Source organism: Mustela lutreola, chromosome 5 (assembly GCF_030435805.1).
Source record: "Mustela lutreola isolate mMusLut2 chromosome 5, mMusLut2.pri, whole genome shotgun sequence".
In the NCBI taxonomy this organism is placed as follows: Eukaryota; Metazoa; Chordata; class Mammalia; order Carnivora; family Mustelidae; genus Mustela; species Mustela lutreola.
Genome location: NC_081294.1, coordinates 141,416,818 through 141,444,815, shown reverse-complemented (window position 1 = coordinate 141,444,815; position 27,998 = coordinate 141,416,818). Strand labels below are relative to the sequence as shown.

General features: G+C 37.2%; 1 protein-coding gene and 1 pseudogene across 2 annotated transcripts in view; one reads left to right on the top strand and one right to left on the bottom strand.

Annotated features, from left to right (window-relative positions):
* LOC131832573 (protein FAM170A-like) overlaps positions 1-27,998 on the bottom strand; it is a 247,044-nt gene that overhangs the window by 113,928 nt on the left and 105,118 nt on the right. The window lies entirely within an intron of this gene.
* LOC131831193 (transmembrane protein 258-like) lies at positions 21,373-21,662 on the top strand (annotated as a pseudogene).

Here is a 27,998-nt window from a genome sequence, read left to right as displayed (position 1 = left end):
AAAACAACAACAACAACACATTACATTTAATGACAGTTTATGAAGAACTGAGAAATATCTAAAAATGTTAAATATAAATATTTATAGCATAGACAACTGCCCCCAAAGCTTCAACCCTTCCATTGGCCCTCCCATCAGTAATGAATGGTTTGGGACCACTCTTCTCAACTGTGCCTCCCGAAAACACAGAGCACAGAGTAAGCATGATGATCAATCATTATGTGTATAAACTACGACAACAAAGGTATTACCCCTAATTTGTATTTTAAAAAGCACTCAGAAATAGGTGTTAAATAACTTTCCCCAAAGTTGGGGTTTCTAATTCTAAATCTTTATGAATACCGTCTTCAATCTCCCATTTTGTCCTGCTTCTCATTCATTCATCAACATCAACTCTATCTCACAGGCCCATAAACCTGCCTTTTACTTTCTTTGCCTTGAGTTCAAACTATACTCAGCCATCTCTACAGGTGTTGCTGCCACCCGAAAACTTCTGTAGTATAGATTTCCTTTGCCTTAAGGGGGACAGTACGTTGAATTCGATGTACTAGCATCAATCATTTTTCTTCTGCTGCTTCTTTTCCCATTTCTAAAGATAAAATCAATGTATCTTTTGAAGTAGTCCCAATACCCTGAAAAACTGTTAAGTTTACAGCAAAGAAAGAGAATTATAAGACTTTACTTACTGAAGCATTTGATTTAATACTGAACTCTATCCAAAGCACCTCTGCCACTAATGTCAATATCTGTGCCATATTGTGTGGATTCAGAAATACAGGTAAAATGTTGGCCTGAGTTTACGGAAATTAAAAAAAGCCAATTATACTCGCTGCTGAACCAAACACCTTTCAAAATTCAACTAAAAACGTGAAATCATTTTTTAAAAATTCATGCCATACCTGACTAGAAAAAATAAAAGGCTAGAGAAAATTGATGAAAGATAAAGATATTAGATATATTTATATCTATAAATTTACAATATATCTACATATATTTATTTATAATATGATACATTGATTGGATTGATTTTTTAATTTTAAGTTCTTACCTATAACTGACATGGAAATTATTTTCAAATTATCATTTGAAGCCTCTTGTAAATAAAAACCTTAAAAAGAACTGTGATTTCATTTTCCTTGGCTGTATCATTGTGAAACCTGCAAATATTAATGGACAACCCAGGAAACCTCAGAGAAATCTGCCAAATAAATGCATATTTAGAGCAGGATTGTCAAAGATAAAGCCCTGAAGGAGACCCAAGCATCAGACCTGTATGTTTCCATATTAAACAAGAATTAATGAACACAAAAGAACAAATACATCAAGGTTAATGGTTAATGTGCAGAGTGATAATGGGGAAACAGATTAATTTCATTCCCAGGCTCAGTTCTTTCCAATGATACCATCACTTTGTAATTTGAAAAGGGGAGAATCCAGTGGCATTTGTTTTCATGATAAAGTGGAGAATAGATCATAAGAGTGCTTGCCCCACTGGAGCTTATAATGTTGACACGGTGTATTTGCAAAACTCACATCTACATTCTTTTATTGAAAAAAAAATCATGAAGCCAACTAGATAACTGTCATAAAAAGCAATTTCCCAGAATTTATAGAAGAGATTTATATTTGGATGATCTATACAATGAGATTTTAAGTCAGAAGGTAAATTAGTGACACATGTAATAGTCAACCCAGCCACAGTCCACACAAACATCAAACTTAATACTGGTTTGGTATTTTTCCCCCTTGGTTCTGGTCCTTCCATCATTTATGGCTTTCACAAAATTTTAGAACAGCAAGGTTCTGAGGATCACTCTGTCAGAAAAGGAGGAAATAAGGAAGAGGCAAGAAAAACTGAGTATTGATAGAACAATCTTCCCAAAGTGCAAAACAGTAGGCAAGAAAAGCACAGTTTGAAGAGCTAGGCCAAGAAAAGAGTACTATGAATCAAAATAACCTCAGGAGGAGAGCAAAAATTTGGAGAAGCTTAAGATAACTGCACAGAGCCATATATTAAAATCTTCTGCATAAGAGAGACCTAAATTCCAGAAGAGCTTTGAGAAATTACAGGACAATCTTAAGAGGGAAAAAAGAATTGAAAATCAAGAAGAGAGGAATAAAGGAATGTGACAGATGTAAGTTAAATTGGTGTTGATTACTAAGATTCTGTGATTTTTTTTTAGAAGATTTTATTTGTTTATTTGACAGACAGAGATCACAAGTAGACAGAGAGGCAGGCAAAGAGAGAGAAAGGGAAGCAGGCTCCCTGCTGAGAAGAGAGCCCAATGTGGAACTCGATCCCAGGACCCTGAGATCATGACCTGAGCCGAAGGCAGCAGCTTAACGCACTGAGCCACCCAGGTGCCCTGTGATTTTTTTTTCTAGTGCAATTCCTTTAAATAATTATAAAATTCAATGGTATGTTGTGCTGGCAAAGGATGAAATAGCTGAGATGAAGTATCAGTGAATGTGAGGGATCATGAAATTTTCACGTTTCATGGATCATGAGTGAGGATGCTGCAGTTATCAAGATGACAAAATATGACCTGGAAGAAATGAACATTTGAGACGGTTATGGAAGCCCTTGGGAAAGAGATTAGGAAAGAATGGAATGAGTCAATTCAAGAGGAAATTTAATTTTGAAATTTTAGTAATGTGAAGTCTACAAATTAATAGGCAATAAGATTAGGTTAATTTTCCTACCTCTTGCTTTAGGGTGGTATTAGAGGACTCCTCATTTAAGCTCTTACTGTATTGGCAATGGTATTAGCAGAGTTAAGGGTAATCATGGCTGTGAAATTTAATATTATGTGAATAATGTTCCTATCTTGAAAATTTGGTGAAACACCTAAAGTTGTGTTCTCATGACACATTATGGCTATTCAATATAAAATATTGGGAGGGCATCCTAATTACGGTGAAGGTAATTAAATAAATGATGAAGACCATTAATTATTGGGTTAGGGGTATCTCCCTATGTAGGTCCTCCATTGGTGACATCAGTAGGAATAAAAGGCGGTGAAGGAGAAAGAAGTGGAAGGAAGGAGTTCCACATCAGAAAGGAGTTTCTGAAGACAAAGTTGAACCTTTCTCAAAGGGTTAGATGGAAGGATATGTATGAACGGGCAAGAATAGGAAAGACATGGGTAGAGTTAAGTCTAGAAATGGAAAAAGACACAGTGAAGGAGAGAGCCAGATAAGAAGTTTGGGGCTAAAGAGAACTAGCAGTTACCTCTTTGGAGTTCCTTCATTTTTGTATTTGTTTTTTAAGATACTATGTATGTATTTATGTACGTATTTAAAGAGAGAACACAAGCAGGGAAGAGGAGCAGAAGGAGAGAGAATCTCAAGCAGACTCTGTGCTGAGTGCAGAGCCTGACGTGGGGGCTCAATTTCATGACCCAAGATCATGACCTGAGCTGAAACCACGAGTTGGACACTCAACTGACTGAGCCATCCTGGCATGCTGATTCATTTTTAATATAAAATTTGACAGTATTTACTTAGAATTTATGAAAAATCAATTGATAATGTTTGATAAAGCATTTAAATTTTGCAATATTTCAAAATACTTCCTGCAAAAGAATTTTTTTTGACAATATAGTCTTGATTCTGTTACTGAAAATACTTGTATAAAGCCAAATCATTGAGTTTATAGAGCACACACACAAACACACACACAGAAAATTAAGTAAATATTTCAATGCCATGATTCTCAGGAAGAATCTTGTGTCTATAGTAATGTATGTATTTTTGAAAGTTGATTGAAAATGTTTCTCTACTTAACAACTTCTAAGAAACATCACACTACATTTCTAAACATCACATTACATGTAAGCAGGATACACTGTGTTCCAGCTTTGATGATGCCCCTATCAAACCACTTTAGAAACAGAAAGTGTGAATTTTATTTAAATAGATTAGTGCAGCTTGAATGGTGCCATGATTTTTCCTTGTGACACTTCTTGCAAATTATCACCTTTTTCTGAGACATGTGGATTAGTAACCAGAGTTCACTTCCTAAGAATGGTGGTTGGACGGTAAAGACAGAAAGCAGAAATAAAGGTCCTTGAAATATCAACTAAACCCAGAGAAACGAACAGCAGATGCTCTATATGAAAAAGCCTCAGAAAATTCTTTCCATAGTTCTTAGTGTCCTATTTCCAAAGAAAAAAGCCTTGGTTTTCCATAAAATATTACCAAAGTATAAATATCCAGATTCAGACTCTCTAGCACTACTCAATTTCCTAAAAATCTAAAATACAAAGTATATTAATTTTTAAAAAATGTATAGAAATAAATGATGCCCCTAGATTCTATATATTTCTTTTTATAAATCAACAAATAGTTCTGAAAGTGGCTAATTCACTGTAGTTTACAGAAATCATTATATAAATACGCTTCCTCTACAGTTTTCAGTAGGACAGGGTATTCAGAAAGAAGCAGAAAAGATTTTTGTTTTACAATATTTTCCAAAAGAGTTTTCAGGTTCCACTGAGTTTTTATAACCTATTTTTTTCTGTTTAAAATTTAAAATATTTATTGAAATTCCTCCAAGCTAACAGACATCACTTCACGTGGCTTTTGGTATTTTCTAAGCAATTTATTTAAGAGAGTAAATGATATTTATAGCTCATCCCATGAGACAAACATGATTCCATCCATGTTTTAAGAAAAAGTCAGATGAATTAGGAGAAGATGATGCATTTTTATCCAGTCTTTTTTTTTTTTTTTTTTTTTTTTAAATTCAGTTAGTCAGGCACCTGGGTGGCTCAGTTGGTTAAGCAGCTGCCTTCAGTTCAGGTCATGGTCCCAGGGCCCTGGGATCAAGTCCTGTGTCAGGCTCCCTGCTCAGCAGGGCTTCTATGTCTCCCTCTACCTCTGCTCATGCTCTGTTCTTCCCACATACACACTGTCTCTCTCTCTCAAATAAAATATTTTAAAAAATAAATTCAGTTACCCAACATATCCTACTTCATATTTCAGATGTCACGTTCAAAAATTCATCAGATGTATATAACACTCACTGCTGATCAAATTACATGCCCTGCTTAATGCCCATCACCCAATTACCCCTTGCCTTCACCCACCTCCACTCCAGCAATCCTCAGTTTGTTTCCTATAGTTAAAAGTCTCTCGTGGTTTTTTCCCCTTCTCTGATGACTTCTCTGATTCACTTTCCCCCTCGCTTCCCTATAATCTTCTGCACTGTTTATTATATTCCACAAATGAGTGAAACTAAATGATAATCTTTCTCTGAATGACTTATTTTGCTTAGCCAATACCCTCCAGTTCCAATGACCTAGATGTAAATGGTAATTATTCACCCATTCTGATACCCTCCAGTTCCAACCACCTAGATGTAAATGGCAATTATTCACCCATTCTGATGGCGGACTAATATTCCAATGCATATATATATATACATATATATATCCATTGATCTATTGATTGACACGTAGGCTCTTTCTAGTTTGGCTACTGTGGGCATCACTCCCCAAAATGTTGGGGTACAGGTGCCCCTTTGGATCACTGCATTTGTATCTTCGGGGTAAATACCTAGTAGGGCAATTGCTGGGTTATAGAGTAGCTCTATTTTTAACTTCTTGAGGAACCTCTATACTGTTTTCCAGAGTGGCTGCACCAGTTTGCATTCCCACCCAGTGTAAGAGGGTTCCCTTTTCTCCACATCCTCACCAACATTCGTTGTTTCCTGTCTTGTTAATTTTCACCATTCTGACTGGTGGTTTTGATTTGTATTTCCCAGAAGCCAAGTGATGTGGAGCATTTTTTTTGTGTCTGTTAGCCATCTGCATGTCTTCTTTGCAGAAATGTCTGTTCATGTCTTCTGCCCATTTCTTGACTGGATTATTTGTTTTTTGGGTGTTGCATTTGGTACATTCTTTATAGGTCTTGGATTCCAGCATTTGATCTGTTATTTGCAAATACCTTCTCCCATTCCATAAGTTGCCTTTTAGTTTTGTTGATAGCTGCCTTTGCTGTGCAGAAGCTTTTTATTTTGATGAAGTCCCAACAGTTCATTTTTGCTTCAGCTTCCCTTTCCTTTGGAGACATTTCTAGCAAGATAGAGCTTGAAATCACAGCATTGTGATGTCCTCATCTTTCGTTCTCATTTTCAACATTCCTCTGGCTATTCAGGGTCATTTTTGGTTTCATACAAATTTTAGGATTATTTGTTCCTGCTCTGGAAAAAAGTTGATGGTATATTGATAGGGATTGCAATGAATATATAGACTGTTAGGTAGCACAGGCATTTTAATAATATTTGTTCTTCCAATCTATGAGCATTGAATGCTTTTCCATTTCTTTGTGTCTTCCTCAATTTCTTTCATAAGTGTAGTGTTTAGAGTACAGATCCTTTGCCCCTTTGGTCAGGTTTATTCCTAGGTATCTTATGGTTTTTGGTACAATTGTAAATGGGATTAATTCCTTCATTTCTCTTTCTTCTGTCTCAGTGTTAGTGTATGGAAATGCAACTGACTTCTGTTCATTGATTTTCTATCCTGCCACATTGCTGAATTCCTGTACAATTTCTAGAGATTTGAGGATAGAGTCTTTTGGGTTTTCTACATGGAATATCATGTGATCTGCAAAGACAAAGAGAGAGTTTGACTTCTGTTGGCTAATATGAGTGTCTTTTATTACTTTTTGTTGTCTGATTGCTGATGCTAGGACTTCTACTACTATGTTGAGTAACAGTGGTGAGAGTAGATATAACCTGCCATATTCCTGACCTCAGGAGAAAAGCTCTCAGAATTTTCCCCCTGAGCATATTATTCACTGTGGGCTTTTCAAAGATGGCTTTTATGCTATTGAGGTATGTTCTGTTTATCCCAACACTGGAAAGTTTGAATTAAGAAAGGATGTTTTACTTTGTCAAATGCTTTTTCTGCATTAATTGAGAGGATCCTAAGGGTCCTGTCCTATTAATGAGATGTATCACACTGGTTGATTTGCAAATGTTGAACCAACCTTGCAGCTCAGGAATAAATCCTACTTGGTTGTGGTAATAATCCTTTGAATGTACTGCTGGATCCTACTGGCTAGTGACTTGGTGAGAATGTTGGCATCCATGTTCATCAGGAATATTGGTCTGTAATTCTCCTTTGTGGTGTGATATTTCTCTGGTTTGGCCTCATAGAGTTAGGAAGTTTTCCTTCCATTTCTATTTCTTAAAATAGTTGCAGGAGAACAGGTGTTAGTTTTTCTTTAAATGTTTAGTAGAATTCCCCTGGCAAGTCAACCAGCTCTGGACTCATATTTATTGGGAAATTTTTGATTACTGCTTCAATTTCCTTGTGGGCTATCAGTTTGTTCAGGTTTTCCATTTCTGCCAGTCTCTGCTTTAATAGTTTATAAGTTTCTGGTAATGCATCCATTTCTTCCACATTGCCTAATCTGTTAACATACAGTTGCTCATAATATGTCCTTAAAATCGTTTTTATTTTCCTGGCGTTCATGGTTTAGGGTCCACAAATTCTTTTAGTTTCTGTTTGTCCTGAAAGCTCTTCATCTCTCCTGCCATTCCGAATGACAGTTTTACTGAGTAAAGTATTCTTGGCAGCATGTTTTTCTCATTTAGTACCTTGAATATATCATTCCAGCCCTATCTGACCTGCCAGGTCTCTGTGGATAGGTCTGCTGACAATCTATTGTTCCTACCCTTGTACCTTAAGGACCTCTTGTTCCAAACTGCCTTCAGGATTTTCTCTTTATCTCTGAAATAGATACAGTTTCACTATTATATGTCAGGGTGTTGATCTATTCTTATTGATTATGAGGAGGGTTCTCTGTAACTTGAATGCCTGTTTCCTTCCACAGAGTAGGAAAGCTCTCAGCTATGATTTGGTCAATTAACCTTTTCTTTCTCTTTCTTCTTCCTCTGGGACCCCAGTAATTCTAATGTTGTTTCACTTTATGGCATCACTGATTTCTTGAAGCCTCCTATCATGGTTCTCTAGTTGTTTTTCTCTCTTTTCCTCAGCTTCCTTCCTTTCCAGCACCTTGTCTTCTTATATGACTGACTCTCTCTTCTACCTCGTTTACCCTAGCTGTTAGAGGATCCATTTTAGACTACACCTCAGTTAAAGCACTTTTAATTTCGGACTAGTTAGATTTTTTTTCTCCACAAAAAGATTCTCTAGTGTCTTTTTTGCTTTTTTTCAAGCCCAGCTAGTAACTTTATAATCATTATCCTGAATTCCAGCTCTGATATTTTACTTATGTGCATATTGATTAGATCTGTGGCCCAGAGTGTATTTTTAAAAGATTTTTTTTTTTTTTAATTTACCTGAGAGAGCAGAGGAAGAGGGAGAAACAAGCTCCTCACTGAGCAGGGATATGGAGCTCAAACCTAGGACCCTAGGATCATGACCTGATGTGGCAGGGAGTATTACCACTGGTTCTTTCCTTTGCTGTGAATTCCATTTTGCCCAGAGAAGAATGGAACAATGAGAGAACAAAATCAAAAATATCAAACACAACCTAGGGAAAATACACACTAGACAAGAGGTCAGAAACCAAAAAAGAAAAAAAGAAAAAAAGAGAGGGGGAGAATATAATCTCCTAGGTAGACAAAACAGGATGATCTATATGATCCTGGGTATATTTTCATTTGTCGTTAGAAAATACTAAATCCAAAAGACAACTGACAGAATGGGAGAAGATATTTGCAAATGACATATCAGATAAAGGACTAGTGTCCAGAATCTATAAAGAACTTAGCAAACTCAACACCCAAAGAACAAATAATCCAATCAAGAAATGGGCTGAGGACATGAACAGACATTTCTGCAAAGAAGACATTCAGATGGCCAACAGACACATGAAAAAGTGCTCCATATCACTCGGCATCAGGGAAATACAAATCAAAACCACAATGAGATATCACCTCACACCAGTCAGAATGGCTAAAATCAACAAGTCAGGAAATGACAGATGCTGGCGAGGATGCGGAGAAAGGGGAACCCTCCTACACTGTTGGTGGGAATGCAAGCTGGTGCAACCACTCTGGAAAACAGCATGGAGGTTCCTCAAAATGTTGAAAATAGAACTGCCCTATGACCCAGCAATTGCACTATTGGGTATTTACCCTAAAGATACAAATGTAGTGATCCAAAGGGGCACATGCACCCGAATGTTTATAGCAGCAATGTCTACAATAGCCAAACTATGGAAAGAACCTAGATGTCCATCAACAGATGAATGGATCAAGAAGATGTGGTATATATACACAATGGAATACTATGCAGCCATCAAAAGAAATGAAATCTTGCCATTTGTGACAACATGGATGGAACTAGAGCGTATCATGCTTAGCGAAATAAGTCAAGCAGAGAAAGACAACTATCATATGATCTCCCTGATATGAGGAAGTGGTGATGCAACATGGGGGCTTAAGTGGGTAGGAGAAGAATAAATGAAACAAGATGGGATCGGGAGGGAGACAAACCATAAGTGACTCTTAATCTCACAAAACAAACTGAGGGTTGCTGGGGGGAGGGGGTTAGGGAGAAGGGGGTGGGATTTTGGACATTGGGGAGGGTATGTGCTTTGGTGAGTGCTGTGAAGTGTGTAAACCTGGTGATTCACAGACCTGTACCCCTGGGGATAAAAATATATGTTTATAAAAAATAAAAAAATAAAAAATGTAAAAAAATAAAAATAAAAATAAACACTGCCATGTTGCCAGTCACTGTCAGACTGAAGAGCACACTGGAATTCACATTCCGAATTTGTTGTAATTCAGGTAGATACCACCTAAACTCATCTTTTGTTTTATTGTAACCAAGGCTTTGGCATCATTGAGCTCTCTTTTCTTCACGTAATGGGGGCTCCCAAGATTTACTTCAAAGAGTAACTCTGAAGATTAAATGAGATTATGTTCACACAATGCCTACTTTCGACATTCAGTACATAGTATTCTTGTAAGTAGTCCTAGTTCCTTTTAAAACCAACCATTTGCTGTCCCTGGTGGTCTCTGCAGAGAACCAGCCTGACTGCTAGCCTTCGAGTATATTTAAGCCTGTCTCCAATCATATCTGCCTAAGGATATGAGTCCTATCCCTGGCACATCACACCAGAACAGTATCAGCCATGACCTTGTACAACGATTCAGTCCTTAGTTCTGTACCTTTTATCTAAGCCAGCTCTAAGCATAGCTAAATTCTCTAAATTCTCTGACAGTGAAGGACTAGCAACTTTTATCATCCTGAGCCAAAATTAAATTTGCTCTTTCATGGAAAAAAAATAATCTTTTGTGTAGAGAAGTAATCATGTGTATATATTAAGAAATTCTTAGCAGAGGCTGGGATTCACATAACAAAATCAAGTATAATTTGTCACTCAAAGACATGTGTTAATCACACCATTATTCTCTCATTTGGTTCTTTGGAAAGTTGTTTAACCCAAAACCAGACAAGGATCCCACCAAAAAAGAGAGCTATAGACCAATATCCTTGATGAACACAGATGTGAAAATACTCAACAAAATACTAGCCAATAGGATTCAACAGTATATTAAAAAGATTATTCACCACGACCAAGTGGGATTTATTCCAGGGCTGCAAGGTTGGTTCAACATCCGCAAATCAGTCAATGTGATACAACACATCAATAAAAGAAAGAACAAGAACCATATGATACTCTCAATAGATGCTGAAAAAGCATTTGACAAAGTACAGCATCCCTTCCTGATCAAAACTCTTCAAAGTGTAGGGATAGAGGGCACATACCTCAATATCATCCAAAGCCATCTATGAAAAACCCACCGCAAATATCATTCTCAATGGAGAAAAACTGAAAGGTTTTCCGCTAAGGTCAGGAACACGGCAGGGATGTCCATTATCACCACTGCTATTCAACATAGTACTAGAGGTCCTAGCCTCAGCAATCAGACAATCAGACAACAAAAGGAAATTAAAGGCATCCAAATCGGCAAAGAAGAAGTCAAATTATCACTCTTCGCAGATGATATGATACCATATCTGGAAAACCCAAAAGACTCCACTCCAAAACTGCTAGAACTTATACAGGAATTCAGTAAAGTGTCAGGATATAAAATCAATGCACAGAAATCAGTTGCATTTCTCTACACCAACAAGACAGAAGAAAGAGAAATTAAGGAGTCAATCCCATTTACAATTGCACCCAAAACCATAAGATACCTAGGAATAAACCTAACCAAAGAGACACAGAATCTATACTCAGAAAACTGGAAAGTTGTTTAAATTGGCACCATTTCCTTTTTGGTTGTCACACTGTTTTTCTGTACATATCTTCATAAAATAAAACCAAATAATGATTATTGAATTTTGTGATATATGTGTCAAGTCATATAGTAGAAAATTAGGTTAGACTGTTTGGATCCTTATTATTCAATGGTTTGTTTTGGGGTTTTGTTTTCAGGATATTTTCTTTGGGGGGGGGTCACTTTAAACAAGATGCCAATTCTTGTCTGAACCATTGGCAATAAAAGAAAACTGTTAGAAGTGGAAAGCTCTTGGAAAATTAGCATATCATGACTAATTTTTTTTTAAATGATATTATAAGGTTTCCTGGTTGAGTAGGTATCCTTTAATTAAGGGCTTTTCATTAGAAACGATGGGATTATTGAGCCAGGCTCTAGGAAGTGGCACATTTCTACATTTCAAAGAGATAGGAGAAGAAAAAAACAAAAAAATGCTAGAAGAGAAGATAGTTTACCTTATGAGCAGATCCTTTTTTTCTGCTGCATTGCACAGGTGTGGGAATGAGGGAGGGAGGAGCAAATTGGCCGGGGTGTCCAGCCAAGCCTGGACAGCTGTGGATAAGTAGCCCTCACCACTGATTCCCTTCCCAGGGCTCACTTTGGGCTTTGTCTTCCTACCATACACACACACACACACACACACACACACACACACACGCTGAGTCATTCATGGGTTCAAGAAAATGAAAAGTAACATAAAAGTAGTCACCCCACAAGTCAGATTTCAGTGTAGTAAGTATGGACTCCATCTAATTTTCCTTCTCTGTACATGAGAGCCCAGAGCATGATCAGTACATCACTTCTATTCTGTCACTATCAATCTAGTATCTTTATACCACCATTTGATGAATGTTTACTGGATTAATTAACTGTTATAAGCATAACACCTATTTAGTGATATAAAGAAGTGCAATCATGAGAGATCCTGTTTGAAAGATTATATTTTTGTTCCCAAATATATAATCCATATAGAAGGATAATGCAGTGACTATTAAATTGAGATAATTTTTTTTCTTTTCTAAAAAAACACTGTAACTTTCTTCAAACACTGAATAATGTTTTTAAAAAGTCCATGAACCTGGGGCTCCTGCATGGCTCAGTTGCTTAAGCATCTAGATGCCTTCAGTTCAGGTCATGATCTCTGGGTCCCCAGCTTGAGTCCACTGGGCTCCCTGGTCAGCAGGGGTCTGCCTCTTCCTCTGCCCCCGCCCCACTTCCTCTCTCTCTCAAATAAATCTTAAAATAAATAAATAAATAAGGGCGCCTGAGTGGCTCAGTGGTTAAGCCTCTACCTTCGGCTCGGGTCATGATCTCAGGGTCCTGGGATCGAGCCCCGCATCGGGCTCTCTGCTCAGTGGGGAGTCTGTTTCCTCCTCTCTCTCTGCCTGTCTCTCTCTGCCTACTTGTGATCTCTGTCTGTCAAATAAATAAATAAAATATAAAAATTAATTAATTAATTAATTAGAAGTCCATGAACCCATCTTGCAGCTAAAATTATATTTGTCGCTTTAGAAACATAATTCTACTAAACATTAAACACTGATATTTCTACATTGAGATAAAGATATACATAGATCTGTGTCATTCATTTTAACTGGTGAATACATACAACACATTCTTTTTCATTCCCCTACTGGATGATTTCTACTGAATAAGGTCTTTATTTCCAGAAAACTTTTGCTGCCATGTGATCTTGAACTCATGGAGCCAGTACTATCCACTGATCAGGAAGAAAGACAGTGCTTCCTAGAGGGGAAAGACAGTGCTTCCTAGACTTAACCTTCCAAACAGATTTTTAAAATCACTTGTCAGAAATAATAGTCTGGAGGGCAATGCACTCATTTGCAAGACCCAGATTCTATTACAAAAAGAAAATATTTAGATTCAAAAATGCAAAAACAATTAGAGAACTGAGAAGGAAAAAGAGGAAGACTCCTGGACTGTAGGGAAGGCTGGGACAGGAGTTCAGAAGAGAACCAGAGTTATATCCTTTTACAATAAACCAGTGATCTAGTATGTAAACTATTTCTCTGAATTCTGTGAGCCATTCTAGCAAAGTAATGAAACCCAGGAAAGGAGGGGTTTGTAGGAACCTCTGAATTCTTTTTGGTTGATCAGAAAGAAGTACAGGTAACAATCTGGACTTGCTACTGGCATCTGAAACCTATGGTGAAAATTGTTGGAACTGCCAATATAGCTGATTGCTCAGGAGCCCAGCCTGTTAACTAGTGTAGGAAGTGTCTTTGGGGGTCAGTCTGGTAGTACTGAACTGTTAACCTAAGAGATCTAATATGAGTAGACAATGTCAGTAGTGAGTTGAATTGTAGGACACCCACCTGGTGTCCAAGAATTGTTTGGTGTTGTCAAGGAAACCAATCCCAATCCTCACTGGAATTGGTTCCAGAACACCCCCAAAGATTTGGTAGGATGTAATCTCAGAGCCCATGAGTGAGAGAAAGAATACATGAAGGAGGGAAGGAAGGAACTCCTGAAATGGCCTCAAGGCCCCCCAGTGGCTGTGGCTTCACAGTAAGCTAGTTTCTAAACAAAGGACATCTCTGGACAAACTCCATAGGGAAACTACTTTAGAGAAGGTTTTCAAAGTGACGAAGATCACGTTTAGCTGCATGGCTCCTTAGAATGTTCTGTTTTCTCCACAAGAAGGTCGTTACCCCCAATACCAAAGTGTATCATTCTGGCACTTTAGTGGCTTATTGTAAAGCTGGATCTGACAACCAGAATGCACTACTCTGTCTGAGTCCAGAAGGGGCAATCTGTAAGAGCTCTGACTTAGCAGGCAGTGGCAGCTGAGCTGGGCAAATATGCCCACACTCCAGAGGCCCTGGCTGTAACTGAGGATAAGCAAACTGCTCAGTGCTCAAAGGCAGGAGAGGCCAAGAGAATCCAAAAAGTCACTGAGGAGGCTTCCCCTGCCTCCTTAGAAAACCGAGAGCAACTATGCACTTGGACACATGCCACGATGAGTCGGCCACTGTACAACAGACACAACGCTAACATCATCCCATCTTAGTTCATACACTTCCAGAAAGCCGCAGAGGAGACCACAAAATTTCCTGGGCCCTCTCCTGTTGTCGAAATTGAGATTTCCTAGTGTGTGATTATTGAGAATCAATATTGAGCAATGGCAACTCTTAACTATTGGCCTCTTATATGCAAACTGTTTAAAAGGTGTATCACTAACAAGAAGGTAGTATTCAAGCAATATTCCTAATTATAGACATAGAGAAGGCTGTATTTTTAATTCCTTCATGTGCAATAAGCAGAGATTCCAGTGACTCAAAATGGCAATAGCCAGAAAGCACCTGTCACCAAGATGCACAGGTTAATGAAAGCCTTTTAATTCTTTACTCATTTCCTACAGCCAACTTTCTGTTGTTGCTGCTGTTAATCACCTGAAGATTTTCTATATAAAAAAAGAAGAGGGGCATCTGGGTGGCTCAGTGGATTAAGTCTCCGCCTTCAGCTCAGGTCATGATCTCAGGATCCTGGGATCGATCCCCGTGTTGGGCTCTTAGCGGGGATCCTGCTTCCCGTTCTATCTCTGCCTGCCTCTCTGCCTACTTGTGATCTCTCTCTCTGTCAAATATATAAAGTTTTTGAAAACAAAAAAAAAAAAAAAAGAAGAAGAAGAAGAAGAAGAGATTATACAAAACAAACAGGGTATAATGAAGCCTAACCAATCAACAGAATTGGACTATCTCAACCCCATGGCAGTGTCTGAGCAAATAAGCAATGTAATAACAAATAATATATTTTTTTAAATAATAAGCACATTGAAGGTAGAGATATCCATTTCCAGATCCATAAACAACTACTTGAAATCTGTCCCTTATATATAGAGAGGGCTAGTTAAAAGACTGACAAGGGTAAAACTATGTATTATCATTGGTTTGCATAAATATTTATATAAATATACATAAACACATATTTATACATATATATGTATATGCACAACAAATGATAAGAAATAGATGGCATCATTTATATCTTTAAAAGAGAAAAAACTGAAACAACAAAAAAAACTGAAGATATATCCTCAGAGGTCCTCAGATAATATAACTGGGACACCCAGACTGTGAGGGATGTGCACTTAATTAATTTAGGGAAGAGACCAGTGTAAGAAGAAATACAAAAGGAAGTAAAAGACCAGCAGAGGATAGGCACAGAGACCAATGAAATAAAATTCAGAGTCCACGATAAACATAAACCCATATATCTATTACTGGCTGATTTTTGACAAAAGCACCAAGTCTGTTCAATGGGGAAAGAATAGTCTCTTCAACTAATGGTGTTGGCACAACTGGATCTTCACATTCCAGAGAATGAAACTGGACCGCTAACTTACACTACATTAAAAAACTAACCCAGAATGGATCAGTGACCTAAATATTGAGATAAACCATAAAACCCTTAGAATAAAACAAAAGGATTCATCTTCATTACTTTGGATTTGACAATGGATTCTTAGGTAGGACACTAAAGTATGCCCAACAAAAGAAAAAAAGAGATAAATCTGATTTTATCAATTTTTTTTTAAAAAGCCTTTTGTGAATCAAAGGACATTATCAAGTAGTAAAAAGAGGCACTCGAGCTGGCTCAGTCAGTCAAACATCTGACTCCTGGTTTTGGCTCAGGTCATGATTTCATGGGTTGTGGGATCAAGCTCTGTGTCAGGCTTCTTGCTCAGCAGGGAGTCAGTTTGAAAGATTTTCTTCCTCTGCCCCTCTCCGGGATTATGCTCTCTGTCTCCCTCTGTCTGTCACTCTCTCAAAATAAAGAAACCTTTAAAAAAAAAAAATTAAAAAGACAATCAACAGAATAGGAAAAATATTTGCATGTCACGCATGTGATAAGGGTTTAATGCCCAAAATATGTATAGAAACCCTAAAACTCAACAACAAAACCCAATGTAAAATGGCACAAAAGAATTAAACAGACCAAAGAGGACATACAAATTGCCAATAAGCACATCAAAATATTCTCACCCTATTGGTTATGAGAGAGTGCAGATCAAAACCACAAGGAGTTACCAGTTCACATCCAGAAGGGGGGTTACAATGAAAATATTGAAACTAAAAAGTGTTGGCTAGGATGTGGAAAATGTAGAACCCTCACACATTCCTGGTTGGAATTTAAAATGATGCAACCACTGTGGTTGCAAATAGTTTGGTGGTTCCTTGTAAAGCTGAAGAGAATTAGCACATGATGCAACAATTTTACTTCTAGACATAAACCCAAAAGAATTGAGAACATGGGCTGAAAGAGACATTTGTACATCAAAATTAGTTTCAGCTTTACTCACAATAGCTAAAAGGTAGGAAAAAACTCAGCTATCCCTCAACAGATAAACGGGTAGACAAAACATGTTCTATTTACACAATGGAACCATAAAAAGGAACAACATCTGATACATGCTCCAATACAGATGAAGTGTGAAAACATATTAAGTGAAGTAAGTCTGACATAAAAAGATGAATAGTGGATGATTCCACTTATATGAAATACAGATAACAGGAAAATTCACAGAGACAGAAAACAGATTAGAGGTTATTAGGGGCAAGGTTGAGGAAGTACTGGGGAGTCAATGCTTAATAGTATTTCATTCTCCCAAAAAATACCCTGAAAGGTTACAGAATTTCTGTTTGGGTGACAAAAAACTTCTGGGAATCGAAAGTGATAAGGGCTGTACAACACTGAATATAATGCACGCCTTTGATCTGTACACTAAAAACTAGGTAAAATGGCCAATGTTATATTTTACAACATTTTAAAACTAAATATAATTAACAAAGATCTGAATTTTCTAGCCAAATTACATAGTTGTCCTTCAAGAATTTTTCCATTTTATGTAATATATTTTCAGAAATTAAATAAATATATAATTTTTAAATATAAAAAAAAAACAAAATAATTTTTTTTTTTTTAAATGAAGAGGGAAGAAGGCCCATCCTTTGCTCTTCCTTCTAGGGAAATTATTGAATTGCATTTCACAGATGTGCTTACAGTATGAACCATATATAATCTTTAGAAAATCCCTCAAGGAGCTAAGCACAGGAGTAAACATTTATTTAGAATAAATTAAAAAAAAAACTACAACTTCCAAAGCTGACAAATATCACACAAGTCCACACACATAAAATTTATACTAATGGACTGCTTGATACACTTCTATGCTTTTCCTATATCGTTTTGTTCTTTATTCTTTGAAAATCTCTTCTCACGATGATTTGCAAACCACTGCCTAGTGAAGGAAGAGAAAGATGATTTAGGATTTCTTCTAGCATGACCTGTATTGGAAAGTCAGCTGTGTGGTGAGAGAGTTCATTTGCAGAAGCCTCGGTGTCACTTGTGGGAATCTTTCTTATCCTCTAGTCACTGTAGTTTCCTTTTGCTCATCATCAGCTGAACTTCCTGTCGGGCAGGAAGTAAATGCATGTCCTGAAGGCCATGTTCATTATCCCAAGGGACTTAATCTGTATCTCAGACAAAATTCTGAGCATCCCTGGTACATCTTCATGTGGGCTTCCTTGCCATACCTCAGTGGACACTTCAGTCTCTGAGAAGTCTTAGGGTCTCCCAAGAGGAAAGAGATTTCATAAAACCACTGAATGGTGAAGTTCAAAGTGATCAAAAAAGCACCTAGTCTGGAAATGTTTAAACTTCAGCCATCTAAGACCTACCCTCGGTTTTTCCATTTCTATATACCACTTCTGTTACTATTTGCTTACCATTTACTTTCCAATTTTTTACTTAGTCACAAACTTCAGTCTGACCGGACATAATTCTTCCCATAAAATTGTGTGTTTGAATGGCAACATATTCTTTTCCTCAATGGATGTTAAAATACATTTATAGCTCAGAAAAGAAGAGGGAAAAAAAGAGTCTGTCTGGGTCGTGCTAAACCTACTTCATGCCCTGCGCACCCCAGCAGATGCTGAAACAAAAGAATTCACAGGGACTGGAGAAGACTAGTATTGGGGGAGTTAATGACACAGGAATAAAACATCCCTTAAGCGATGGAAACTATGTGGAAACCTTGTTATTTTCCAAAACCAATGTAATTATCCTTTTTATTAAAGTGAAGTGGCAAAAAGAGCTATGCTCACAGATATTTTTTTTCCTCTACAAGTGTGTTTGTGTTTTTTTCCCTCCGCAAAAATAATGCCGTTCATTAGATTATAGCAATGTCTTGTGCGCTCAGGAGTCATTTTTATCAAGTGGGAAAAAAAAGGGGGGGGGATTAAATAATAAAGAAAGCCAGTAAGGGAACCAGGACCAGGGTGAATGAGGGGCAGAAAACCTCTTGTCTGTTCACTTCCTCCATGAAGCTATGAAAATTTTCCCTCTCATATCCTTCATCTCTACAGATAGAAATAACTGCTCTATAATCCACCTACTACCTTCTCTTCATAGGATCTTTTAAAATTAACATATAATATATTATTTGTTTCAGGGGTACAGGTCTGTGATTCATCAGTCTTACACAATTCACAGCACTCATCATAGCACATAACCTCCCTGATGTCCATCACCCAGCCACCCTATCCCCCCCTGCCCCCAGCAACCCTTAGTTTGTTTCCTGAGGTTAAGAGTCTCTTATGGTTTTTACATAGGCTTTTATTCATTGTTTCCTCCCATGGTATCTACATTCCACAAGCTCCTGGGAGCACAGAACAAGCCTTAATTCCACAGACACCCCTGACCCCTGGTATCATACCAAGTACAGGGGAGGTGTTTCATGTTGTTGAATAAATTAATGAAAAGTATATATAAAAACAGACACCTAAAAATAAATAATTTTAATACTCATCATTAATAATACTTAATAAAATCGACAGCATTCCTAAAATTAGAGCACCCATTATAAGAAATGACTAAATACAGATTTAAGAGAAAGACTGAAAATATTTGTTAACTTATGTGAGATAACTCCTTGGCCTGTATTTCAAGGAGACGAGTGTTGCCATACTCAACACTATAATAATGTGGTTTTTGTGTCTGCTAGCCATCAATCAGACAGGTATTACTGTTTGTATTTATATGAGATTAGAAAAGGGGGAGGAAGAGATTTCAAAGTATCTAAAGCCAAGACAGTGTGAGAAGGGCAAGGGTGAGAATAAATTCAACAAGACAGAAGTTTACTTGCGGGCAGCAGGATTTAAAACCTGTCTGAGTATATGCAGAAGCAGGCAAGAAGAACCCCCATGTAATCAACCCAAAGGTCAATGGAAGGATACAGGGAGAGATGTGGCAGTTAAGTCTGACACAGCCCTGACGTGTTGAAAGAGAAGCCTCTTTGCTGAGCCTCGGGCATCTTCCACCACAAGCTCTCCTTAAGGCCTCACCAGATCCACTGTCAGCAGAAGCTGGACGGCTGATCTCAAGGCCAGTGCCATCAGACAAGGATGTGCTGACCTGGAGAATGCATGGTCCACATTCAGACAGCAGGTGCTCCCCAGCAACTACCAAAGCACTGCCACGTAAAACTAGAGGACCCATGTGGCCAGAATTTGCCATCTGCTAAGACTTTTATGTGAAATTTATTGATCCTTCAGTCTTAGTGATTACCTATAATATTTAGGAGCCCCATATAGGCCAGACAAGACACATCTGCTATTCCAATCTGACCCTTTATCCTCCAGTTTGTAAATGGTAGTTTAACTGCATCTCAATAGGGGCGCCTAGGTGGCTCAGTCAGGTTAAACATCTGCCTTGGGCTTGGATCATGATCCCAGGGTCCTGGGATGGAGTCCAGTGTCAGGCTCCCTGCTCAGCGGCCAGTCTGCTTGTCCCTCTCTGTCTGCTCATGTTTGCACTCTTTCTCTCTCACTCACTTTCTCCCTCAAATAAATAAAAATCTTTAAAAAAAATTGCATCTCAACAAAATTCAACTTTTTATAGAGATTATGTTTACACCATCACGGCTCTAAAAAAAGTTTTCTTGGGGTTATAGTGCAAAGTATTAACACACTGAAATGTATTAAAATGCTCAGGTGAAGGATCACTTCTAAGCATTATATTATTGTACTGGATGACGGTAGATCTCAAAACTCTTGAATACAGGGCCTACTGACTTTTATATTCTACATAACTGCATTATAATTTATTTAATTATTTTTATAATTTAAAGTTCTCATAATTTACATTCTATCTCTGCCTTCCTCTTTCTCTTTGAAAAAGTTAATCATGCACTTTAATTCATAGCAAATCATTACCATTAGTCCCTTTTCCAATTCAATTATTTGGCATATTTTACCTATTCCCCATTCCCATTCCATACCTCCCTGAAACCGTAAACTATTCCAATGTGTTTGATGAGTATGGTTCTTTTCTATATGGTCTCATAAATTGAACAGCTTTCGTTCTTATCATTTTAACTTATGAAAACGATGCTTATGAGCTAGTTATTTTTACTTTCCTATAAGGTCTGATGTTTTCTTTCTTTTTTTTTTTTTTTTTAAAGATTTTATTTATTTGAGATAGGGCGAACCAGAGAGAGAGAGAGCATGAGCAGTGGGGAAGCAGACTGCCCACTGAGCAGGGAGCTCGATGTGGGGCTCCATCCCAGGACCCTGGGATCACGACCTGAGCTAAAGGCAGATACCCAACCGAGAGAGCCACCAGACGCCCCAAGGCATACTGTTTTCAGCATGTGTGTTTATTTTGCCCACTATCTAATATAACTGCATAGTATTCCACAGGGTACACCCACCACACACGCCTGCCCATCCTGAAGCTATGAATGCCTGGAGAGTCTGCAGTTTGCTGATACCACAAGCAACACTGCACCAATGAACCTGTGCGTGTTCCCTCACAGACTTTGGGTTCTATGTCCAGGACTGGGATTGCTGGCCCATCGAACATGTGAGTAATTTAATTTTACTGAGAACTGCTTCAGTGCTTTCCAGGAGTCCTGCAGTAATCGACAGCTCCCAACAGAATGTCAGGATTCCTGGAGTTCACATTTCGCCAAACATGTGGCATTATCCAGGCCCATAATCTATCCAAAATGGTGCCTCTTTATATAATTTTTATTTTTCCATTCCAGTGGTGGAGCAATGGATGATCTTGCTCCTGGCAAAATGGAGCAGGGGGCCATGAGCAGATAAACCTGCCCAGTGAACCTGGTTGCCTTCCCCCATCTGACCATGGTGCTATTGGCCACTGGCATGTTCTTCACTGCCTGGTTCTTCCGTTAAGAGCTTACTGCCACCAAGAACATTTAGGATTTCTATAAAGAGCTCCTCAGCTCCTTGGTGGCCTTGCTCTTCATGGCTTTGTATTCCTCTTCTTGCTGCTGTGGGTCAGCATATACATTCTGACCTTTCAAAGGCTCAAACCAGCTGACCTCACTGAACCCTTACTTTTGTAAATTAATTTACTATTGCTGGAAGTGTCCCAGCTGCTTTTCACAATGAAGGCAGATGTGTGGGGGGGAAAAAAAAATGTTTTTCTATTTACCAAAGAACATGAACCTCTCCAGATAAGATTACCGATTTTTTTAGTCTTCTGTAGGTCTTGGTTCAACTGTATGCAATCTTAGGTCGAAATGTTATCTTTCTCTTATTGATTTATAGTAATCTCTTCTCTAGTAAAACCTACATAAACCTGTATACACACACACACACACAGAAACACTTCATAGAGATCACTTGGGGACCTTGATAAAATACATATTCTGACCCACAAGGTCTGGGGTGAGTCCCAAGAGTCTTGCATAAATTACCAGATCCCACAATATGATGACAATGATGATGTCTGTCCAAGAATCAAATGTTAAGTGGCAAGGGTTAATGCTATATTTAACTACTTGTTAACCTTTATTCTTCCATTTATATTTTAGAGTAAATTTATCATGGTTCTCAAAAGTATCCAAGTGGGGGTTTAAATAGAATTGATCAAAGTAACTAATATTGAATATTAGGAGTTTTTAAAAATATATTATCGGGGCGCCTGGGTGGCTCAGTGGGTTAAGCCTCTGCCTTCGGCTCAGGTCATGATCCCAGGACTCTGGAATCAAGCCCTGCATCTGGCTCTCTGCTCGGCAGGGAGCCTGCTTCCCCCTCTCTCTCCACCTGTCTCTCTTCCTACTTGTGATCTCTGTCTATCAAATAAATAAACTTAAAAAAATCTTAAAAAGAAAAAAAAATACATTATCACTGACTAAAGGCCAGCAATATCTCTCCACTCATCCAGATCACTTTCTACCTTATTACCTTCAGAATTTTTCCATAGATTTTTTTGTGTGTGGTTAAGCTAAGTCCTAAATACATCTTAGTTTTTGTCAATTTTCTACAAAGTGTCTTATTTATAGTTGGTTATAACTTGTTTAGAGAAGGATGCTACTGATTTTATTATGTTTGTATTTTACCTGACAACTTTGTGGAAAACTTATTAGTCCAAATACTTTATGATCCTGATTTACTGCGATCATTGTTGTTTTTAGGTACCTAACCACTAAATTTCCCCCAAATCACAATTTTATCTTTTCCTTTTTCAATTATTATTATTACTAATTTTTTTAAGATTTTACTTATTTGACACAGAGAGAGATCACAAGTAAGCATAGACGCAGGCAGAGAGAGGAGGAAACAGGCTCCCTGCTTGCTAAGCAGAGAGACCAATGCAGGGCTCGATCCCGGACCCTGAGACCATGACCTGAGCTGAAGGCAGAGGCTTAACCCACTGAGCCACCTAGGCACCCCTTTTCTCTTTCAATTCTTAACAATTATTTCTTCTCAGAGCACTGATCAAGAAGAGCAAATGCTATGTTATAGTAGCTGTGTTAGTCAATGTTCTCATCTTGACCCATCTTTTAAAAAGAGTATCTAAATGTTTTCAGTAGTGTTTGTTGTAGAATTTCAGCAATCATTGCACCTAATGGAAAAACATTTATTTCATGTTTTTAGATAAATTCATTAGGAATGTCTTTATAGGAATATACCTATACATATATATATTTATATGTCCATCTTACATAACAGAAAAACAAGTAATATAAATGTCAGCTCCCACATATCCCTGATTTGTTGTTATCAAAATGTTACTAAAGCATTATTTCTGCATCTGAAGATATCAAAAAATTTTTCCCTAGAAATCATTAATACTTAAATGGAGTTACATAAAATATATTGATAAATTTCTGATGAATCATTTTCTAACTTATATAACTATTACTTGAAAATTATGTATTATAAGATACATTTTCATTTTATTTAGCCCTTACCTTATTTCTGATTTTCCTTACATAATCATAAGAAGAGCTGGGGCGCCTGGGTGGCTCAGGGGTTAAAGCCTCTGCCTTCAGCTCAGGTCAAGATCTCAGGGTCCTGGGATAAGCCCTGAATCAGGCTCTCTGCTCAGTGGGGAGCCTGCTTCCTCCTCTATCTCTCTGCCTGCCTCTCTGCCTACTTGTGATCTCTGTCTGTCAAAGAAATAAATAAATCTTTAAAAAAAAAAATTATAAGAAGAGCCAATATTTTTCCTCTTTATTGGGATTAGAATTGCACTAGTCTCCTTAAATGAGTTTAGAAGGTTCAGTTTTTCTCTTTTCTTCAACATTTTATGTGGGCACTTTAATTAGTCTTAAAAAGTAGAATTCCTGTGAAAACAGCAGGAACTTGGAATTATTTTATCTCATTTCAAAATTGTATCATTCTTTTATTAATCTTTTCTATGAAATAGCTTTTACCTTTGTAATCTTTAGCAATCTTTATAATTTCCTTTTATTATAAATTATTTAAGAATGCATCATTTGATTTCTAAACATACTGAATTTTTAATAAAGCTTTGGGTTATTAATTTTTTTTTTAAATTTTAAAGATTTTATTTATTTGTCAGAAAGAGAGAGAGAGCACAAGCAGGGGGAGCAGCAGGCAGAGGGAGAGCGGACTCCCTGTTGAGCAAGAAGCCAGATGCAAGATTTGATCCCAGGACCCTAGGAACACAACCTGAGCTGAAGGCAGGCGCTTTAAACAACTGAGCCACCCAGGTGCCCCTAGGTTATTAAGTCTTAAACGGAGAATTTCCTCTGTATAATATTGATACCACGGATAACTTCGGTTTTTAGTGACATAATCCATAATCTGGTTTTGTAAATGTTCTGGTTCATTCCTTTATAACTAGTAGTCCAAGCAATATTCATACTTTTGCTTTTATCTCAGATACCTCTCATTATTTCTTACTTACTGTCAGTACCTGAGAAGTGTGTGTTAAAATGGCTGACTTATCAACTATCTTCAGCAGTCCACAGTTTCAGTTTTCTTAAGCTCTGGATTTACATGCATACATATTTATACATATCCACGGTTATATCATCTTCTATATTATTCCTTTTTAGATGATAAATTATTAACTGTCATTCCTTAGGGAAATTAAATCACTGCTTTGCATACAATAAACCTCTAGTAATCTTTTTAATTGAATTAGGTTAGAACTGAATCAGATAATGTAACCGGCTTTTAAGAGTGGGCAAAGAGGGAACAGGGAAGTCGGAGGATGACAAATGAATTAGAATTATCAGTACATTCTTCTTCTGCTCTTGAAATTTGACAGAGATTGAATGTCCCCAAGAGTTTCAAAAGCCAATTTATTCTGAGCTGTAACCTAAGATATTACTGAGTTTATGAAAAGTGGAACTAGAAACTAGATCTTCTAATTCAGTTTGAAAAAAAGGAAAAGGAAGTCAGAGAGAAAGTCAGAGGCACACACACAACTTAAGAGACCAAGGAATGAGAAAAGTCAGAAATGGAGCCAGTGAGGGAAAGAGAAAGAGACCGAAAGAGATAAAAAGAGAGATAGAGACATAAAGATGGGGAGAAATCCCACATTTTCTGAACAATTACTGTGCTGCAGGCACTGGGGTTATGTTCTTTACTATTTTCCTGAAATGCACAAATATACTCCACAGAATCATTTTTAACAAACAAGAAGACAAGAAGACCATTTCCAAGAGACAACACAGATCAGACTTTTTCCAACACAGCTGAAATATTTATGATTTGTCTTCATAGTCAATTTAATTCAGATTTAAGGAGATGACTTTTCATAATCCATGGGCATGATCTATTTTTAGCACATTTTAGCAAATATTTTACTATAATTTTAGCAGAAATAACAAGGTCCAAATTTATGCCATTGGCTAGCTTATTTTTCTGATATTTCCACTCTAATAAACCCCATTATAAAACTACATCTAAATATATAACCAATAACCACATTTGAAAGAAATACACTTAGGATATAATTCATATCTGTTAGTAACAGAAGTAATCAATACTTTCTAACATCATTCAATCTAAAAATCATATAATCGTAGCTGTCTAAAATATGAACAATGTTAAAAATTGTTTTATTATGTATATATAGTGTCTACCATGTTATAATTTTTACACTTTGGTTTTCAGTTTCCTAATAAGGAATCCACTGAAACTTCGGTTTTCAAGTGGCATGTTTTTACCTGATCTTCTTCTTATTAAAATCAGCTTAATTGGTTTAGTATTACTTCCACTGGGATAGTTGCAAATAATAAATTGGATTCTAATGAGTAATGTGTGGGGTCTACAAAAACTCTAAAATTATTTGCAAATGCTGTATGTGTGTATAACATCCTAACTATAAAGGAATTAATAATGGTAATATCTGCTCTGATGAATGACTTATCAGACCACTGATTTTTTTTTGTTAGTATTTTTTAAAACTTTGAAGATGCTAAATCAAAACTAATTAGAGGTAATTTAACTATTAACACATACCAACTCATCATTTGTTATAAATTCATCTGTGATTGTTTGTAGGAAGACAAATGTCAGGAAAGTTGTTCAACACTCAATAACCATGGTTGAATGAAAATGTTTATTACTAAACCTTTATCCTCTGAATATGGATTCCATCACAACTATGCAAATAATTTATTATATTGACTTGATTTAGGATAGGTAAATATTTCCTGACTTCAATTTATCTATGGTATAAAAAATTCACATTAAAAGATAAACATAAAACATATGCATTGGTTCATAAAGGAGAGTCTAATAGTTTGTAAATGAGCCATCTATTTTAAGAATGTCATCTGGAGATAAGAAATTAATGAGTCTCTTGAGGATAGTAAATTGTTCTAGTCACTTAAAAAGAAGTTGGCCCCGCAAAGGACACTGGATCTAAGTTTTGGGGTTGTATTTCTTGAAACTGTGAGTAATTGTTACACACACATAAGAATTAGGTATTTGAAAAAGCAATAAAATCTTAACATTTATTGGAAAATGAAAGTAAAGATGAAACTTACCCTTTGAAAAACTTTATGAAGCTATTTTTTCATAGATATAAATGTCTTTACAGCTGGACTTTAATATTCATATGTGTAAGAATCAGGTTGTTCCTTGACAGTAATAAAAAAACATCAAGTTCAAAATAGTGAAAATAATCTACACTATGCCCTTTATAGTATGATACAATTAAGGTTGTTATAAAATTTGTCATCCAAAGTGAAAACTTTGAGACTGAGAGGGAATACTAACAACAATTACACTGGGCTGAAAACAGAGGCTTTCTAGGACAAACTGAAACATAGGATTACCTTCACTACAAGGAACATTGAATCCTTCCAATTTACTTCTTTTTCCTAGAAGAACCGTGTCACTACATAAAGCACTGAGATGCTGTCCTGAACAGGTTTAGGATGGCGAACTGGTTTCAAGGATCACCTGCCCTGGACTGATCTTGGAGCACTGCACTAAGTGAAAGGCTGTGCTGGGACTCAGGGGAAGATCAGTTCTCAGGTAGGGAGCATTTTCTGATTTTGATGGAGTCTGCTGTTCTATTAGTTTTAACACTTTATTCTTCTGCTTTCCTCGTTTATTGACAGAATTAACAATAGCTACCCACACAATCTACATTAACAATCTTCAAGAAAACAACCTGATTCGGGTGCCTGGGTGGCTCAGTGGGTTAAGCCGCTGCCTTCGGCTCAGGTCATGATCTCAGAGTCCTGGGATCGAGACCCGCATCGGGCTCTCTGCTCAGCAGGGAGCCTGCTTCCTCCTCTCTCTCTCTGCCTGCCTCTCTGCCTACTTGAGATCTCTCTCTGTCAAATAAATAAATAAAATCTTTAAAAAAAAAAAAAAAAAAAAAAGAAAACAACCTGATTCCTTAGAACTACTGTGCCCATTTTACTGTTATGGAAGCCAAGATACTGAGCATTTTAAAAACTTCCCAAACTGTTAACTGGCAGGGCTGGGATCCAAAGAGAGGAATTCTAGCTCTAGATACTGTATATTTAACCAGTTTGCTAGAATTCCTTTTGGGTAGTGCTTGAGATTTGTGGAACTTTTAGTTAATAATGTCCAAAATGAATTAAAAATCCAAGTTGAGGGGCACCTGGGTGGCTCACTGGGTTAAAGCCTCTGCCTTCGGCTCAGGTCATGATCCCAGGGTCTTGGGATCAAGCCCCGCATCAGGCTCTCTGCTCCACAGGAAGCCTGCTTCCTCCTCTCTCTGCCTGCCTCTCTGCCCACTAGTGATCTCTGTCTGTCAAATACATAAATAAAATCTTAAAAAAAAAAAAAATCCAAGTTGAATATTATATGACTACTTATAAATTACATATATACCAATTCACTCTTAAACTAACAAATTCCTATGATCAGGGAAAAAAAAAATGAAAGAATATATTTAAGTATGGATAAGACTAGGGTCCACATAAGAGGAGGTC